Source organism: Mesoplodon densirostris, chromosome 8, assembly GCF_025265405.1.
Source record: "Mesoplodon densirostris isolate mMesDen1 chromosome 8, mMesDen1 primary haplotype, whole genome shotgun sequence".
NCBI classification, from domain to species: Eukaryota; Metazoa; Chordata; class Mammalia; order Artiodactyla; family Ziphiidae; genus Mesoplodon; species Mesoplodon densirostris.
Genome location: NC_082668.1, coordinates 115,140,129 through 115,157,895, shown reverse-complemented (window position 1 = coordinate 115,157,895; position 17,767 = coordinate 115,140,129). Strand labels below are relative to the sequence as shown.

The window sequence follows — 17,767 nt, the reverse complement described above, 5'->3', positions numbered from 1 at the left end:
GACGAATGTGCAGGACAGGTTTCCAGAAGGGATATCTTGGGACAAATGTAAAGATTTCAACTTATTAGGAATGGCTAGGGATAGGTGGTGAGAAGAAAGGGTTGTGTCGGGGAAGCCACGTCAAGGAAGGGGATGATTCGAGAGGCTCCTGAGTTCCAGCCTGACGATGGGTTTGTGTAAACATACAGACTGGCCTTCTGCAAGTGCGTCAGATTGGGCCGCGCCCTGGCCAGCCTGGTCCTGCAGGTGAAGAGGACGGTGAGGCCCTGATACGGCTCTGCCCCTCAGACGTGGGATGGAAATGAATCGTGAGTCTTCAGTTTCCCCAAGAGCCTGCTTTGTAAACCAGTCTGAGGCCCACCCTCTTTGCAGCATCTCATTCAGAGAAATTCCAGTCCAGCATCTAATAATACTTGAAAAGCAATTTAAATCTTGACTTCAGTCTTGAGAAAACACCAAGAGGGAGCCACATTTTCAAAGCCCCATTGCTTTTCCTTACATCTCTTTTTTTTTTTTGCGGTATGCGGGCCTCTCACTGTTGTGGCCTCTCCCGTGGCGGAGCACAGGCTCCGGACGCGCAGGCTCAGTAGTTGTGGCTCATGGGCCCAGCCGCTCCATGGCATATGGGGTCCTCCTGGACCGGGACACGAACCCGTGTCCCCTGCATCAGCAGGCGGACTCTCAACCACTGTGCCACCCGGGAAGCCCTCCTTACATCTCTTTGACTCCCGTACAAAGATCGACCTCCCCACTTCTGCTTCCACTCTAATGACTCTTTCAGGTCACAGGGACTTCTTTGCTTCCTTGTCTGTTTCACTCTCTTTCCTGTTTCTGTTCAATTTGGTGAAAATCCAGCTAGGCTCTTGCTTCATGATCCAGGAAAGCAAAGGCAGGTTCTCCTCTGTGGGTGGCAGGGGGATAGGCTCTTCACACTAATACTCATTTTTCCTGTCACATGTAGTTCCTTCAACCAAGGTAGAGAGCTGGGAGGCGAGGGCTGGTGGGAACGCAATGCCATGGGCAGGGCGGTCCCCAGGCGGCTGTGGCCTTCTCCCTGCGGATGGAATCGGTGTCGTGAAGCAGCGAGGGCTCCACAGGAGCGGAACCGAAGCCGGCACCCATGGGGCTGCAGGAGGAGGCAGAATCTTGCTGGGGTTTCATTTAAATGGATGCATTTTACAAATATTGGATTGTAGCTCACTCAAGAAACAATTAAACTCCAAATCGGGTTGTACATATTAAATTTTAACAGTGGGGAGGCAAATGCGGAGGTGCTTAGCAGATTTAAGAATTCATAGAACAGAAATTGGTACCGTGAAATTAGCGCCTCATCCATCTAATCTAATGGTGCATTACCCACAGTGCCAAAATAGATACAGTTAGGCGTAGCACTTATCTTTCCTGTGGCACCTGATGGCTGGAGGTCTTAAAGAACTTTTCAAATTACCCTTCTAAAGTAATTAAATCTCTGCCTGGAGGTAGGGGGAAGAAGAAGAAGCCATCTGTAAAATAAAATGCAAAGACTCTCACTTTTCCTGTCGCTTTGTAATGCTGGCAGGCTGCTTTCTTTCTCTGTCCACACGTGCATTTTCGTGGAGCTGACAGGTGACCATCAGCATTGGGTTGGTCTTCCGTGGGACCACTGTAAATCCAGCCTTATCCTTGGAATCTTGCCCACCAGTTCTTCTAGAAGTGACTGCCTCTTCTGATTTACTGAAATCCTTAATACGTGGAAGTAAATGCTAAGTACCTTGTATTATTAATAGACTGAGCCCCACAATCGGGTTCTTGCCTTTTGGGGAGTATGGGCCATGTCTTTCTTATATGTGTTTTGTTTTGTTTTTCCTGCAGCTCCCAGCATGGTGTTTCATACATAGCTGGTGCCAGGAGGAATATTAAAAATATTTAGTAACTGACTAGGGCACCAACTGGTCAGAACAGATGTTGGGGGCTAACACCTCGTACAGCGATGCCACCACGAACCCACTAAATGTCAGCCCTGTGGGGTACAGAATTGTTCATTGGCTCATAAAATGGACCCAGGCTGTGACCGGTTCCTTCTTCTGGAGCAGAGGGTATTGCCAATATGACTAATATAACTGGAAAGTTATAGCATCTTTATTTTACAGGTGGACAGACATTTTAAACTAACTTCCTGAATGATACTGGGGCTTGCAAACTGCATTTAAGTTTTGCATGTAACGACAGTATGATGACACTGATAATGACAATGCCATACATTTTTATGATTCTTTATAAATTCTTAAAAGAATGTTCCCATCTGTGATGTCATTTTATTTTCTTAGCAACTCTGAGATAAATATGACAGATATTAATATTCTCAAATTATAAAGAAATGGATCATAAAAAAGATTATGCCTTGGATATTGCATCATGTAAATATTCACATGCATGCCCCTATGCACACATATGTACATGAACAGACTTACACGTAAAAGGATGATGCCTATGCTTGGGAAGCAGATGGTCCAAAGAGATGAAAAATCCTGGTATTGTTTAAGAATACATACAGTGCAACACATTGAAAGTTTGGAGGGTGGACAGAAACATTAGGATTCATCTCAGGTGGATGAAGCTTCTCACCAGAAGTATGTTTAGAACAGGAGTTTTGAGAAACTCAAAGAGTGAAACAACTTCAGGAGTTTGGGGTACATACTTATATAACTGGTTAAAATTTCTCAGTCTAGTACAGGTTACCATATCCTGGGATCCAACGATAAACCTTCAAAAGGGTCTTTGAATACTCTGAAATTATATACGGCACTTTGTATGTATAGATGTGAACTTATCTGGGGAGTGAATCCATGGATTTCATTGAGTTTTCAAAGACTCTGTCATTCAAAATAGTTTAATAATCTCTGCTTCAGGGAGCCTCAGTTACTTACCTTACATGATAGATAGAGTAGCATAAATTATGGTTTAGGATTAACACAAATAAGTTACAAACTGATAATGATGTATGAGTTTAAGTGGTTCGTTAACCTATACACTCTCATGGCAAGAATATACTTATTATCTTTTATTCTAAGTCTTCTTTTCTAGGTTGCTTTTCTATTTCTACTGTTTCCTGCTTCCTCAATCTCCTTTTCTGGAAGCCTTAATTTTACAATTTTCTGCACCTCTAGGCAATTTCCCTCTTACTATTTAGGGTATAAAAGAACTTGAATGACCCCAGGCTCTAGAGAAGGACCATAAGTTTCTACCACAAGCACCCTCCTGAGTAAAGGCCATCACTCAGACCCTCGGATTCTCACCTAGACTTTTCTATCCATATTATGCCCAAGAGTTGAATGGTTTGCACATTCTTTCTTTATTACCCAACCTATTAATTTTCTGATCAAGAGTAACCGCTACCACATGATTACCTTGTTGGTGACACTAACATATTGACTGGATTAGCTTTCAAGGGGGAGGTAATAGACGTTAATGGCCCACATTTGTTTATATCCTGTTAATAGGTGAGGCTCTGGGGGATTGTGGAAAAGACTGGAAATTAGGGCCTCTGGGTTTCATCCCAGCTCTACCACTGCATGCCCTCTGCCTAACACATAACCTCTTCTCATCTCTGCAATGGCCTCAGTTGTGAGAGGTCCTTTCTGACATACCATTATACGATTCTTTAATAGGCCACCTGAACAGATAGAGAATCATTTTGGAGAGATCTCCAACTATCAGAGATATTTTGGAGTTTCCAAAATGCTTGCCTCATCTCTTCTTTAATCAGTGGTTTGTAAGAAATCACTGTGGTTATTGAAGCACAGGGCACCGTTTTTACAGCTTCCATTAAGGAGTGAAGCCAGGCTGTAGCTGCACTGGCTCAATAAATCATTTGTACTGGGAATGTATTTGTCAGTTTTTCTGCAGATTGTGTGATTATTGCATCATTTTATTTCCAATGCTCATAAGTGGGGATTAGAGCTGACATTTGGTAATTGAAACAGTGTTCTACCTTTCATAGCACGGTTAGCAGGAATTGTTAAGAGTTTCATTTCTCTCCAAAGGGTTTTCTCTTGCTGGCTGCCTCCAAGTTCCCAGGGTTTCATACATTCTGCACTGGACAGGCTCGCCAGGACATCGAAGACCACTACCAACAGCTGCTACAAGTTTAAAACCTTTAGAAGAAGGAATCGATTGCAGTTTGCTCCTGAGGGTTAGTTGAGTTTACAGTTCTGACATGTTAAGAGACACACAGTATAAGAATTTTGAACATTTTGACTTGTGCCTTTATTTATTTATTTTTATTGAAGTATAGTTGATTTACAGTGTTGTGTTCATATCTGCTGTACAGCAAAGTGACTCAGTTATACATATATATATATACATTCTTTTTCATATTCTAAAGAATTTTGAACATTATTAATGAGTAGAGTTCTTCCTTCTTCAGGTCTCAAGGGAAAGGGTTCTCTTCTTTCCATGATCCTTCTTGCTCGCCGATTCCCACCAGCACGCTCAAGACCAGCATCGCTGAGCCCTCGCTGTGTGCCAGACCCTGTCAGTATTCATCACAATGACCCTAAGGGGTCCTCAACATAATAGTCTGCATTTTATCGGAGTGTGAGCTGATTGGCTCCAAATCAGGAGTCTACCTTCCCCACTGGCACCCCATTGCTTCACACGTTCACATCGCTTTCAGAGGGATTTCGTTTCTCATTATTGTTAATGCTGTTCTACCTATAATGGCGTTAGAGTTGACAGCTTTGCCGTACGCCACCTCCTCTCACCCTAACCACACATATCCACACACACACAAGGACACACGCACAATCCCTCACACACAGACATCAGCACAGACACATGTGCACATAAACTATCAGAGGCTCTGTCGCACACATATGCATGCACGTGCACATGCACACACTCACACTCACACACGTTGAAAGTAAAACCCCCAGGGTTTCCATGGTGCAGTTTCCCGAGACTCCTGTTCTCCCTCGCCTGGGACTCTGACTCCCTGCTGCTCTAAGCTGCCCCGCTCTGACCCCTGCTTCTCCCTTCCTGAGCAGTGTAGCCAGCTTCCTGCATCTTCCACCTCCTGCTAAGGATAGAGGTGTGGGGCTGAGAGGTTAAGGCAAAAGGCTCTGTCTGCATGCCTGTGGGAGTTTTTAGGCAGATAGATGGTTGGGATCAGGGGCGAGGTTGGCTCCACTACCTGGTAGTGGGGTCATGTGCTACCGCTGCTGGGCTGACATGGGGACATAAAATCTTCCCCCTCGACACTGTAGGAATGGGGCTGCCCCAGGAACCTGGCAGGGCGGTGCAGGCCTGGGGAAGTATGGAAAAGGACCCATGGCTAGTCTTTATTCTTTTTTTAAATTAATTTTTATTGGAGTATAGTTGCTTTACAATGTTGTGTTAGTTTCTGCTGTACAGCAAAGTGAATCAGCTATACGTATACATAGATTCCCTCTTTTTGGATTTCCTTCCCGTTTAGGTCACCACAGAGCACTGAGCAGAGTTCCCTGTGCTATACGGTAGGTTCTCATGAGGCATCTATTTTATACATGGTATCAATGGTGTATATGCGTCGATCGCACTCTTGCTTGCCTCGCCCGTACCGCCTCTCCCGAGATGCCCCATACTGACGCAGCAATAATAAGACAAGATTCATAGTAGTGTGGTTTTAGAGGTAAACAACTTCTCCCTTTGGACGGCTGATGTCAGAAATTCCCTTTGAGATGAACAAAGTCGTATGCCTTCTCCCAAGCTTAAAGATAAGGGGGAGCATGTGGGTGTCCTCAGAGAGCTGAGCTAGTGGCTTTCACACACACGAAGAGCGCTGTGGTGTGAGCTCAGAGCCACGGGCTGGGGTTGGGACAATGGGCTCCCTCTGGTGGCATCAGCCAAGCCGCCATCTCTCTCTCTGTCTTATTTTTCTCATCTGTCAAAAGATGAAAGTGTTGGCTTAGAAAATCTCCAAAGCCCTTTCATGGCTAACTTCCAGATATGTGTATTATGATAAGTTGACCATGAAGCACTTTCATATTTTAATGGGGGGCGGGGGGTAAAATGAGGACACAAGGGAACCAGCACCTGAAAGGGACCCAAGTGAAGTAGGGACATAGGCCCTAAGGTCAGACCTCCTCACTTCAAACTGGTAAATCAAAGCTTTGGCCAGAGGTATGTTAGGTTGTCTGAGCTGGGCGTGTTCTGATCTCCACGAGGAGACGGCTTCCAAAGTTTGATGAGGGTGGAGGATCCGCAAAGGTAAGAAGGGGACAAGGAAATAGCCTGTGTTACAATCTCATCAAGGGTCTCCTGGTTGCATTAGATTAGACACTGTAAGAATTACAGGCAGGCACAACTCCTGCCTAGTGGAGTCTCACAAGCTGTGTGACCCTGGGAAAGCTGCTTAACCTCTCTGAACTTCAGATGACTCCCCTCTAAGGTAGGGATAACAATTCCTACCTGGGAGGTTTCATGAGCTAGGGTTTGCAGAAACGCCAGCTAGAGAGCAGGGTATATACAGCAGGCTGTTCGTGAATGGTCTCACAGAGATGCATCCATGGCCGCGACACTTGACCTGGGATCGTAGCAAGTTCCATAGAGCAGAGAATAACATGAATAAATAACATTTAGCCCTTTGGTGTTTGGAAAGCATTTTGCTTTTCAATATTCCTGCCTGCAGGAGGTTTTCTAAAGGTCAGCTCCATGCAGCTTATTAAGGAAGATGATTAAATCAGTTGGCAGTTTGAGAAGAAAAAGCAGATGGATTTCAACAGCATCCTCCCCCCACGACTGACATTTTCTCTTACAAATCAAGGTGAGATTGTGGATTTGCTCACGTGGTTCTCCAAAGGAGACCGTGGTGGGGCTGGGATGAGGCTCCGGTGGCTTCTTCCTTGTTTACGCCCAGCTGGTATCCTTGTTCCTGTCACTGTCAGTTACTGAAGAATCCGTCATGCCCGAGACTCACAAGGGGGCTTCTTTTCTGCTTCCTGAGGAGGAGTGGCAGGGGCAGTGGAGGTGAACAAATTGGATGGATTAGCATCTGAAGACGGGGTGAGAGCTTCTGTCCTAATCATGCTGCCGGGACCGCCAGGCTGTCGGATTCACTCCGACAGAAGCCCTGAGAAAACAGGGAGGGTTAGGAGCCCATATGCTCACCTGATAGTCTAGCGGCCGCTCTGGATTGAGCAGGACTTCGGAAATAAGGAGAACATCTTCACTGCTAATAACCTCCCACCAATGTCATAACCAAGGCTCTGCACGCAAGAGACATGCCGAGCTCTAATTCCACGTCCTTATGTGTGTGGCTCTCTGCTATGGACGGAGCTATTCATTGGTGCGCGTCTTCCTCTTTGTCCTCCCCTTCCAGCAGGTAACTGGCTCAGCACATCCTTGATTCAGGAGAGCTCCGTGGTGGGGTAGGAGGTAGAAGTGGCCTGTTAGTCCTTCTTTCTTTGGTTTTTCAAAAGCTGAATTGCCCAGGAGAACCGATAGGGTTTGCTGAGGAGGTAGAAAGAAAGGAGAAGTGATTTTAGAGAATTGTAGAGAAGCAAGAGAGATCAGAAGACTCTCTCCACTGACCCCCACCCGACCCTGCCCTCTACTAGGCTGGGAGATGAGGGAGAGAGATCTCGGAAGCACTGAGATAACTTACTCATCAATCCTATTTTGTTCTATGTATTCATGTATTTATCACTCCTGGGTGCCCACTTCTGGGTGTACACTTCCTTCTCTCCTTTCTAGGACCAAAGCCTTTGGCTCATCTCAAGAGCTCATGTATTGCCTGTTTCCCCTGTTTCTGGAAGACTGAGGTTTTATGAAATATCTGGAATTTCTCATATCACAAAGAAAAAGTGCAGATTTTCCAGAATGACCAGGGGGTCTGTATCACATAGCACTGAGCATCATTGGAGAGATTAGAACTGAAGACACTCTTTTAGGAGATTTTACTATAAGGCGGAATGCATAACAAAAGCGTACAATGTTTCCTAGGAACTCCAGCATTTCACTTTTATTATACTTTTATTGAATATTCAATAAAAGAATATGACACCCTTTCAAATCGTGTTCTTGTAACCTCCTGCTATGAAGCTAAATGAAGACAGATTTGTGCTGTCATCACAAGTGGCATTCAACCGATTCTAAAACTTGTATTTTTCCTGTATTGAGCATATTTTAAATGCACAGCATGAAAATCCTTGGTTGCTAATAGCTCAGTCCTTTCACTTGCGTATCACATTGCATTCAACAGTTCAGCATTTTTGTTTGAGAACATTTTTGGACTCTAGTTGGCGCTATTGTTGGCTAGTAATGGTACTGTTTCCTTCATTCAAGCCACCAAAATTTATGGAGTGCCTACTCATTGCCAGTGTCTGCTAAGGACCTTTCTAACTCTAGGGGTCTTTGCTTCTATTATCAATTTGATTAGTCAGGGAAAGCCTGGAAAAATGTCAAAGCCATCTTTATACCATCTACCATTCATATTTGCCTCTGTAATCAGAGCAAGAGGACAGCTCCCCTGTGATAAGTAGCCCAAATGGAAAAGGCCAGTGGGACTCATTTCTGGATATTAATCAAAACTGGGTGTGCTTAACAAAAGCAATGAATGTGGGCTTTCCTGGTGGCGCAGTGGTTGAGAGTCCTCCTGCTGATGCAGGGGACACGGGTTTGTGCCCCGGTCCGGGAGGATCCCACATGCCGCGGGGCGGCTGGGCCCATGAGCCATGGCCGCTGAGCCTGCGTGTCCGGAGCCTGTGCTCCGCAACGGGAGAGGCCACAACAGTGAGAGGCCCGCGTACTGCAAAAAAAAAAAAAAAAAAGCAATGAATGTTATTTTCAGTTTCAGATCCTTGTCTAAGTGAAATGGCTAAAATTAACTTCCTTAAGTATCACGGGAACCCAAGCATCCTCCAGAGGAAGAGGCTGTGAGGGCAATGGTGTGCACTCCACATCTGAGACCCCTGGTCTTGGCTTGACCAAAGCTCTTAGGGAGGCCCTGTGAAAATTTGCTGACTAGTCAGACCAGCAGCAGCTCATTGTACTGTTGTCTAAAAGAGTCGGTTTCATCCTTAAGGCACTGCTGGGGAATCAGTCCCAGTCTTGCCTATCTCTTGGGGGTTATCGCAAGTGTTAAAGAGGTAGTGCAGATAAAAAACCTTTAAAAATGTTTTATATTTATATTCTCATTACTAGGCTATGAGTTATCTAATAATATCAAAGGCATTATATAGTCTGGGAAGTGGATTACTAGAATGTTACAAGTCCATCTTAGAATCAAGAAAATGTGCTAATAACTTATGGAAGTCACACCAAAGGTGGTTTAAGAGATGGATGTTAGTGGCTTGGTGGCAGGTGTTATAGAGAAAACTCAGCTCAGGGACTTGAAACCCATCGCCCATGCCTTCCCCTTCTCCTGACTGCTCATTCCCATACTGGCTCTGGATTTAAGGTTGAAGCTTGGGGTTAGGGTGAGGGACACGTACCCCCCAGGAGTCTCCAGCTGTGCTCCTGGGGCCCCTGGGCCAGTACTGTGACCTCTCTGTTTGTCCACCTCCGTGCTTTACTCTAGGACAGATTGAATTGGAAGAAATTTATGGTTCAGGGAAGAGCATAATGAAAGTGGGAACTACTTATTCATAACACAAATACACATTGAGCCCTTATTATAAAGCATAGCGCTAAAAGCTGGTACTGCAGAGGGGAGCATTAAGTGGGCAAGAAAATCAATGTAGAGAGAAATGAAGCTACATTTCTCCAAAACATCCCTAAGATGTTACAGAAAAACCCGAACGAAATTTTTGGCCACCCCAATAGAATGAGGGGATGGGGGACACGGTTTGGGCAATGGAAGTGGATATGAGATATTCTCTCAAAACTATCCATCCCCTCCCACTGCTACCCTCTGCTGTAAGCTACCATTATCTACTGCCTGGACTATGAGCCTCTTAGCTGAACCACTAACAGACACTCTGGTCCCCTTCTAATCTGTTCTTCTCCTTGCACCCATCTCTAAAGACTCAAGGCTGTTCATGACACTTCCCTGCCTATTACCCTTCACGGCTTCCCACTGCTCCTAAGATGAAGACTAAACTCTTAAGTGGACCAGCAAAGCCTGCGTGGTCTGGTTCCTACTCTCTCTTCACCTCACCGTGTGTCGCGCTGTTTCCCCAAGTTTCTGTTTTAGCCACATACTGGTTCTCTTTTTGTCCTGTATGGTCATCATTCTCCTTGCAGAGACAGGAGCTTTCAGCTGAAGTTCCTTCTGCAGGTTCCTTCTACAGGGTGAATGTCCACATTTCCAGAGTTGATGATCACTTAATGCCAGAGTCCTTCCTTGATCTCTTTGCTTAGAGAGATCTCTTTGTGTAGACCCCCAATAGTGGGTCTGTCCTACATCACCTTTGTAGCAGTTTTACATGCTGGACTGTGGTGTTTGGTTATGATTCTTTCCCCTGCTGATATACTAGTTCTCTGAAGGGAGGGACCTCATCTAGTTTGGATTATGGAGGTGTTCCCAGAACCTGATACATAGTAGGGGCTCATTAATATATGTTGAATCAATCAACAAAAGCAAATAGTGAGAAATAATGAAATCCCACTCTAAGACTGGACCAAAGAAATCTTCTCAAAGGTGTGTTCCTGACAGGAATATTGAGTAAGTTTATAAGGTAACTCACCTGTCTGACTTTTCTCCTCCAGATGAACAGAAATTCTATTTTCTAACTTTGAATCTCTCTACTGCATTCAAAGTCATTTCTAACATGCAGCTTCTTAAATTTCTCATATTAAAACAGCTTGAAATTCTAGGTGGAAAAGAGTCTTTTTCTATGAAAGCAAATAATTTCAATGTTACTCAGTTTGATCTGCAAGCCAAGAAAATACCCAGAGTCAATTAGGCTTACTCAGGGGCTAGTAGGTGGTCCTGAGTCTCTGAAGCTGTTTCTTTTTCTTTAGCATTACAGATGTGACTGTGGAAGCCAATACGATAATACAGAGTGAAATTCATGTACTGCCAGCAGATTTAGCTGTTTTCTCGCCACATGTTATGTTCGTTAAGACTGAGCTATCATCAAAACAAAACAAAGGAGTCGTTCAGGAAGTGAGTTCGAAATGCAATCTGGTGTTACATTTCTGATAACAAGAATAAATCAGTTGCAATGAGTCTCAGTAAACAGGTTTTGACGTCCTTTGTAATTTTTAAATGACGTCCTTAACCTATTACTTATGTGTGGTTTTTTGAAGGGATTACTACTCATATATTAAAGACTCCAAGTCTGAGGCTCTTTCATCATCTCCCATATCATCAGTCATCAGGAGAGAACGTTGAGGGAGAGCACACACTGCCTTCGAATAAACCTTCCCAAACCTTCTGAGTTGTGATATTCAACATATGAATATTATAGCACAGCAATGAAAAAGGTGAGTCAGGACTTCTCTGGTGGCGCAGTGGTTAAGAATTCCCCTGCCAATGCAGGGGACACGGGTTCGAGCCCTGGACCGGGAAGAGCCCACAGGCTGCAGAGCAACTAAGCCCATGTGCCACGACTACTGAGCCTGCGCTCGAGAGCCCACGAGCCACAACTAGAGAAAGCCTGCGTGCAGCAATGAAGACCCAACACAGCCAAAAATAAATAAAATTTAAAAAAAAAGAAGGTGAGTCAAAGGCAAGCAAAGCATTATGGTGTCTACCTGCAGAAGGAACCTCCACCTTCATCTGGGCTGCAAGAACCAGAATGAGCCTATTATCCATTTTTGAGTGCAGAGCCAGGCCTCAAATGTATCTCCATGTTATTTCCTCTTCTTAAACCTGAAATAAATTTTAGTTTTTAAGCTATAGCAACAACAACAACAACGACAACAAATGGTTATTCCATGGACCGCAGCTTCATAATAGTTTCACACTTCAGTCTCAACACTGTCGCACCTCTGATGGCACAGAGTCAGCTCCCCAACAATGATGGCCTAATTCATAAGAAAGCACCCAGCACACTCTCTGGCACCTGGTATTAATAACAGTTGATCGTAACTGTTGAGAACTGGAATTCAATGGCAGCTTCCTCTACGAGTTTCTCCAAGATTTGTTTGAGGAAGTTTTCCACCTAGGAAATCATACCAACGTCCTTTTCTCTTATAACTAAATATCCCTAGAAATGGAAGCTTGCAGGTTCCTATCTTTTTCAAGGCTCAACTTTGCTTCCAAAGAGTTATGATTTGCTCTGTTGAAGGAAATCTTAAACATACAAAACTAATTGCAGACCGGATTTTGCAGTAGTCACTGAAGTCCAAAGTTTTAAATTATTTTCATGAATTATAGTGGAATGAAGGAAGGGAAATGATGTGAGGGCAGGATGGCTATTTTTGTGACTTCTTGTAAGAAAAGTGTTTTATTCTTCACAATTACTCATCCTTTGGAAGCAGGGCTAATCCTTTATCTGAGAAAGGCAACAAATCATGGTGTCTGATTGGAAGGGCACAGAGAGGTCTCTTTTCCACTCCAGTAAGAAAAATAGTTCTCTGATTGGTCTGCCACTATGTCTGAAATTCCAACTATGATGCCTTAGTCTAAAGACAAGACTCTATTATAAAAATGCAAATACATTCTCCAGGAAAGGTAATATTTTATATCCGTACAGATAATAAATTTAAAAAAACTAACTGGTCCATTAGCTTGTCCCAGAGGAAATGGGTGCTAGAGAGGGTTCCAGTCCCTACAATATATTCAATCACAGATGGATCACCACTTGTTAGTAACATTACAAAAGTGACTCTTACATTGATCGGGGCATTGTGATTGCATGAACACTAGTCCGTGTGCTCTCTGAGGCCAGGAGCCCCATCTCCCTCTTGGAGTCCCCAGCATGTAGCCTGTGGCCTGCTAGCACATAGTAGGCTCTGTAGTCCCCTAGCCCCCTTTTTTTTAAAGACTATTCTTTTTTTAAAAGAGCAGTTTTAGGTTGACAATAAAATTGTGAAGAAGAAGGTACAGAGATTTCCCAAATACTCCCAGCCTCCACGTATCCATAGCCACCTCTATCAACATCGCTCAATAGAATGGTACATTTCGGGCTTCCCTGGTGGCGCAGTGGTTGAGGGTCTGCCTGCCGATGCAGGGGACGCAGGTTCGTGCCCTGGTCCAGGAGGATCCTACATGCCGTGAAGCGGCTGGGCCCGTGAGCCATGGCCACTGAGCCTGCGCGTCTGGAGCCTGTGCTCTGCAACAGGAGAGGCCACAGCAGTGAGAGGCCTGCGTACTGCAAAAAAAAAAAAAAAAAAAAAAGTACATTTCTTTTCTTTCCCTTTCTTTTTTACCAAGGATGAACCTACTTTGACACATCAAATTACCCATAAATCCATAAGTTTATCTTAGGGTTGACTCGATGTTTTACATTGTATAGGTTTGGACAAATGTGTAATGACGTGTATCCATCATTAGATCATGCAGAGTGTTTTCACTGCCATCAAAATCCCCTGTGCTCTGTCTATTTATCCTCCACCTGCCAACAACCACTGATTTTTTTGTTATCTCTGTAGTTTTGCCTTTTCTAGAATGTCTTATAATTGGAATCAGACAGTATGCAGCCTTTTCAGATGGTCTTCTTCGCTTAGTAATACGCGTTTAGCTCTTCTGTGTCTTCATGGTTTCATTGCTCATTTCTTTTTAGTGCTGAATAATATTCCGTTGTCTGGATGTACCACTCTAGTGCTTTTTACTCAAGTTAAAATAAAACTAGTAGATTCACTTGGCCTGTGTTATTTTTTTCTTTTTAAATTAATTCATTGTTTCTAGTCAAACTGGTCTGTATGCATGTAGATGCAGTCTCCTATTTGCCAGGCCACATTTCTATGCATCAGATAAGTTAGAAAAATTGATGTCACAAAATTAGAACACAATTAGAAAATCTTGACAATGCTGTTATATTATTTGTCACATACTTTAAGGTCGTTTGGTATAAACAGTGTGCTGGATATGGGGTTGGTTGACATCCAAAAAAATCTTATCAGGAACCCACTCTCCAGAGGTGGGCCCTTCAAATGCTTCAAAAGTTATTTCTCACCTGCATTGGGGGGATGGGTTCATTTGCCTGGGAAATGCTAGGAGGAATTTTTCACTGGGGAAATGATTAGTGTTCCAGTAATGTGATTGTTTAGAAAGTATAATAATCTAGCAAACCCAGTAGTACATCAGCTGTCAAAGAGCCCTGAAGTGAAAGATTGCCCAAGTGAAGCCAAAGAGTCATTACTCATTGCTAGCTGGAGGCTGTCTGAAAGGGAAACTGCCCTGCTTTCTGGCAGTTAGCAGAGTTTTACAGCCTTGGGAAGGGTTACAGCCTCCCAAGTTAGGGTAAAAAGAAACAAGAAAACAGTATGTGTTTTGTTGTGGAACTAGGCAAACGTTCACTTCTCAGCTCTCAGAAGTGGATGGTCTAAAGATAAGAAAATTTGGGAAGTTACGCTTTGTGGGCTCACGTTTAGGGAGGAAACTGGGCATTTAAGGAAGCCCAGGAGAGCACATTTTTCAGTTCGGGGTTGCAAGGCTGGGATCTTGCACCTCTTGGCGGTTGCAGTGGTGCTTCTGTGGAGATTGTATGTATGTGTCTTAACCCTTCACACATCCGTGCACCTGTGTTCTAGGTCTGGATTTGTCTTGGTCTTGTGCCTTTCTCCCTTGCTGGCTTTGTCACCTGATAAGACAAGAAGACGAGTAGATCCTGCTTTCAGAGCACTGTTGAGTTACCTGGGAGCTCCATTTTCATCCTAGTGACAGATTGCTCTACGAGAGAAGCGGGGACAACCCCAGGCTTAAGGAAGCAGTTAGTGGGATTGATTTTGTGTTTAATTACTTTATTTGTAGGAGAAGCAGAATTATATTTGAAACTTTTTTTTTCTATAGCACCACAACTGGTGGCAATATATCTGCAGCGGCAGGCATATTCCTAATCACCGAGGTTCCTGGTAGTTAAAAGAAAATCTACGTATGGATTTAAGTCCATTCAGAACCAGTATGGACAGGGAAAAGAAACTAAGGGATATTGGGCTTAACTGAGGCTGACACAGTGCTTGGACTATTGGAGTCTTCATAATAATCCTATGAGATAAGAATTATAACCCAATTTTGTAGGTGAGAAAATTCAGACAAAGAGGTTAAGGAATTTTCCCAGGGTCAGTAGCAGAGTTAAAATCTGAAACAAGCTCTGTTTAACATTCTCTTATTCCAAAGCCTAAGCATTTGCAGTAGCAACACCTTCCTTCTCAGTATAGGGAAGAAGGGATGTTTGTGATTCCATCTTGCAGAATAAAAGTATACCGGAGAAGGCATTTTAATTTAGTGTTCATTCTTACTTTCAAAATATTTGTTCTCCATCTAAATGAAAAATACGTTCTGCTCAATGCCATGAAAAATAAAGTTCAGTTTATTTTATGTTTGTTAGCTTGTTGAGATTTCCAGATGTGGTTAAAACTAAAATGTGTTATTTTGCTATTTATGGTTTGAAATGTAAGCTCTTTGGGAAAACTGAATTGTTTGGGGGTTTACAAAGCTCTTGATTCTTTCTTGCTCATTTTCACTGGGTTTGAAATTGAAATTATCCAGAGCAGCAATAGCGTTGAAGTATATTCTGTATTCCATCAAGAAACCCAACATGTCCTTTCAAAACTTAATTGAGCAGCACAAAGCTAATTAGCTGTCTGAAGACATGGCATTTAATTCACAATCCAGCATTAATTTGTCCAACACAATGAGCTTATCTTCCATATAAATGCCTTGCCCTATGGCTTCTCAAGCAGCTGTGATATACAAGAATGACTGATAACTCTTTTGTTTAAATGTGATGCTTGCTTTTATTCTCTCTTCATTTGGCCAAAAGAAGGATGAATGGCATGCCGATTGTAATGGGACAGTTTTCTGTGTGGGGCAACTTTGAAGGAAATAGATGGATAGAAGATCATAGCATATAGTCATCGGAGAATTACCAAGTCGTTAGGGAATGCAGCCATTATCGAATCCTAGTCCTGCATGTCATAGACTAAGAAATGGATGCACAAATGAGTTCTGAGTGTTGTCCAAGGTCACTTAATAGGGTGTGACATGTACATATTACATAGTTTTTCTCCCCTCAGGAATAAGGAATTGCTTTACTCTAAAATAAGGGCCTAGTTTGCTGTTTATCAACTGGTAACTAAATAGATAAGCATATTGAGAAAGTAAGGAGAATGGTCCAGCAATGTTCCTACCAGCATAGTAATGTATATCAAATGCTGTTGTTCCAAACGCACCCATCCTTCAAGCCTCAGTTCAAGCCTTCCCTAGTCTCTGACCCTTCACAGATCTTACCTCCCTAATGTTTTAACCACTCACTTTGGATCTTACTTCCTAATTCCTTTAATAACTCATTGTGTGTGTGTGTGTGCATGTGTGTGTGTGCATACATGCATACACATTTTAGAAATTTCGATTTTATAATGCACATCATTATAACAAGCTCATAGGAATAGGTTTTTGCAAAAATGTTATATATAGCCAAGCTGTTTAGTGAACTTAGCATTTCATATCCAACAATTAGTAGATGTAAAGTTCAGGGTTGACCCACAGGTGATTTGTGCTTGTGAACCAGTAGGGGCACACCCGGCAGAGAAGGGAACACAAGCCCGCTATGTTTCTGCCTACACAGCATTTTCACCCAGGTGGAACGTTTGCTTCTTATTGAAGTAATAAGATAATTGAAGTCAACAATTATTTGCTGGTGGCCTAATTCAGCGGAAATTTCCAAGTCCTTATTTTACTTGCCACAAGCTGTGATTTTGTCAATAAGACTCCTAAAGCTATGTCATTGAGTCCGTGTACTTCTCAGAATTCAACACGCCTCTGGGCACATAGGTTCCGAAAGACCTTGTAGAATTGATCAGGGAGCTGATGAAATATATCAACATTCTATGAGTGTGGTCTGTTCAAAGTTCAGCGAGTAACCAAAATGCTTGTTTGCACCAAAATGCTTGTTTGCACCATGCCAGATAACTGAATTGAATATCTAGTAGACAGAATTGAGAGCTTTGTTTTGCTTTCTGAAGGCACTGTTTAAAAATCCATTGGTGAATGTAAAATAGATAGCTAGTGGGAAGCAGCTGCATAGCACAGGGAGATCAGCTGGGTGCTTTGTGACGACCTAGAGGGGTGGGATAGGGAGGGTGGGAGGGAGATGCAAGATGGAGGGGATATGGGGATATATGTATACGTATAGCTGATTCACTTTGTTGTACAGCATAAACTAACACACCCTTGTAAAGCAATTATACTCCAATAAAGATGTTAAATAAAAAAATTAAAAATCCATTGGTGATGACATTGATTTTTTTAAATTAGTTTCTGCTTTATAACAAAGTGAATCAGTCATACATATACATCTGTTCCCACAACCCTTCCCTCTTGCGTCTCCCTCCCTCCCACCCTCCCTCTCCCACCCCTCCAGGCGGTCACAAAGCACCGAGCTGATCTCCCTGTGCTCTGCGGCTGCTTCCCACTAGCTATCTACCTTACGTTTGGTAGTGTATATATATATGTCCATGCCTCTCTTTCGCTTTGTCACAGCTTACCCTTCCCCCACCCCATATCCTCAAGTCCATTCTCAAGTAAGTCTGTGTCTTTATTCCTGTTTTACCCCTGGGTTCTTCATGACATTTTTTTTTCTTAAATTCCATATATATGTGTTAGCATATGGTATTTGTCTTTCTCTTTCTGATTTACTTCACTCTGTATGACAGACTCTAGGTCCATCCACCTCATTACAAATAGCTCAGTTTCATTTCT

At 43.2% G+C, this 17,767-nt stretch overlaps 1 long non-coding RNA gene across 3 annotated transcripts in view; it reads left to right on the top strand.

The window, feature by feature from the left end:
* LOC132494999 (uncharacterized) overlaps positions 1-13,655 on the top strand; it is a 123,375-nt gene extending 109,720 nt beyond the window's left edge. For 2 of the 3 annotated variants that reach the window (XR_009533191.1, XR_009533189.1), the window contains exons 5-11: positions 189-308; positions 1,852-2,075; positions 4,023-4,171; positions 4,406-4,512; positions 5,453-5,492; positions 10,921-11,065; positions 11,209-13,655. This is a non-coding gene — a long non-coding RNA (uncharacterized LOC132494999). The remainder of the gene's footprint in view (positions 1-188; positions 309-1,851; positions 2,076-4,022; positions 4,172-4,405; positions 4,513-5,452; positions 5,493-10,920; positions 11,066-11,208) is intronic. The other variant, XR_009533190.1, reaches the window with a different exon arrangement.
* Positions 13,656-17,767: the final 4,112 nt, after the last annotated feature.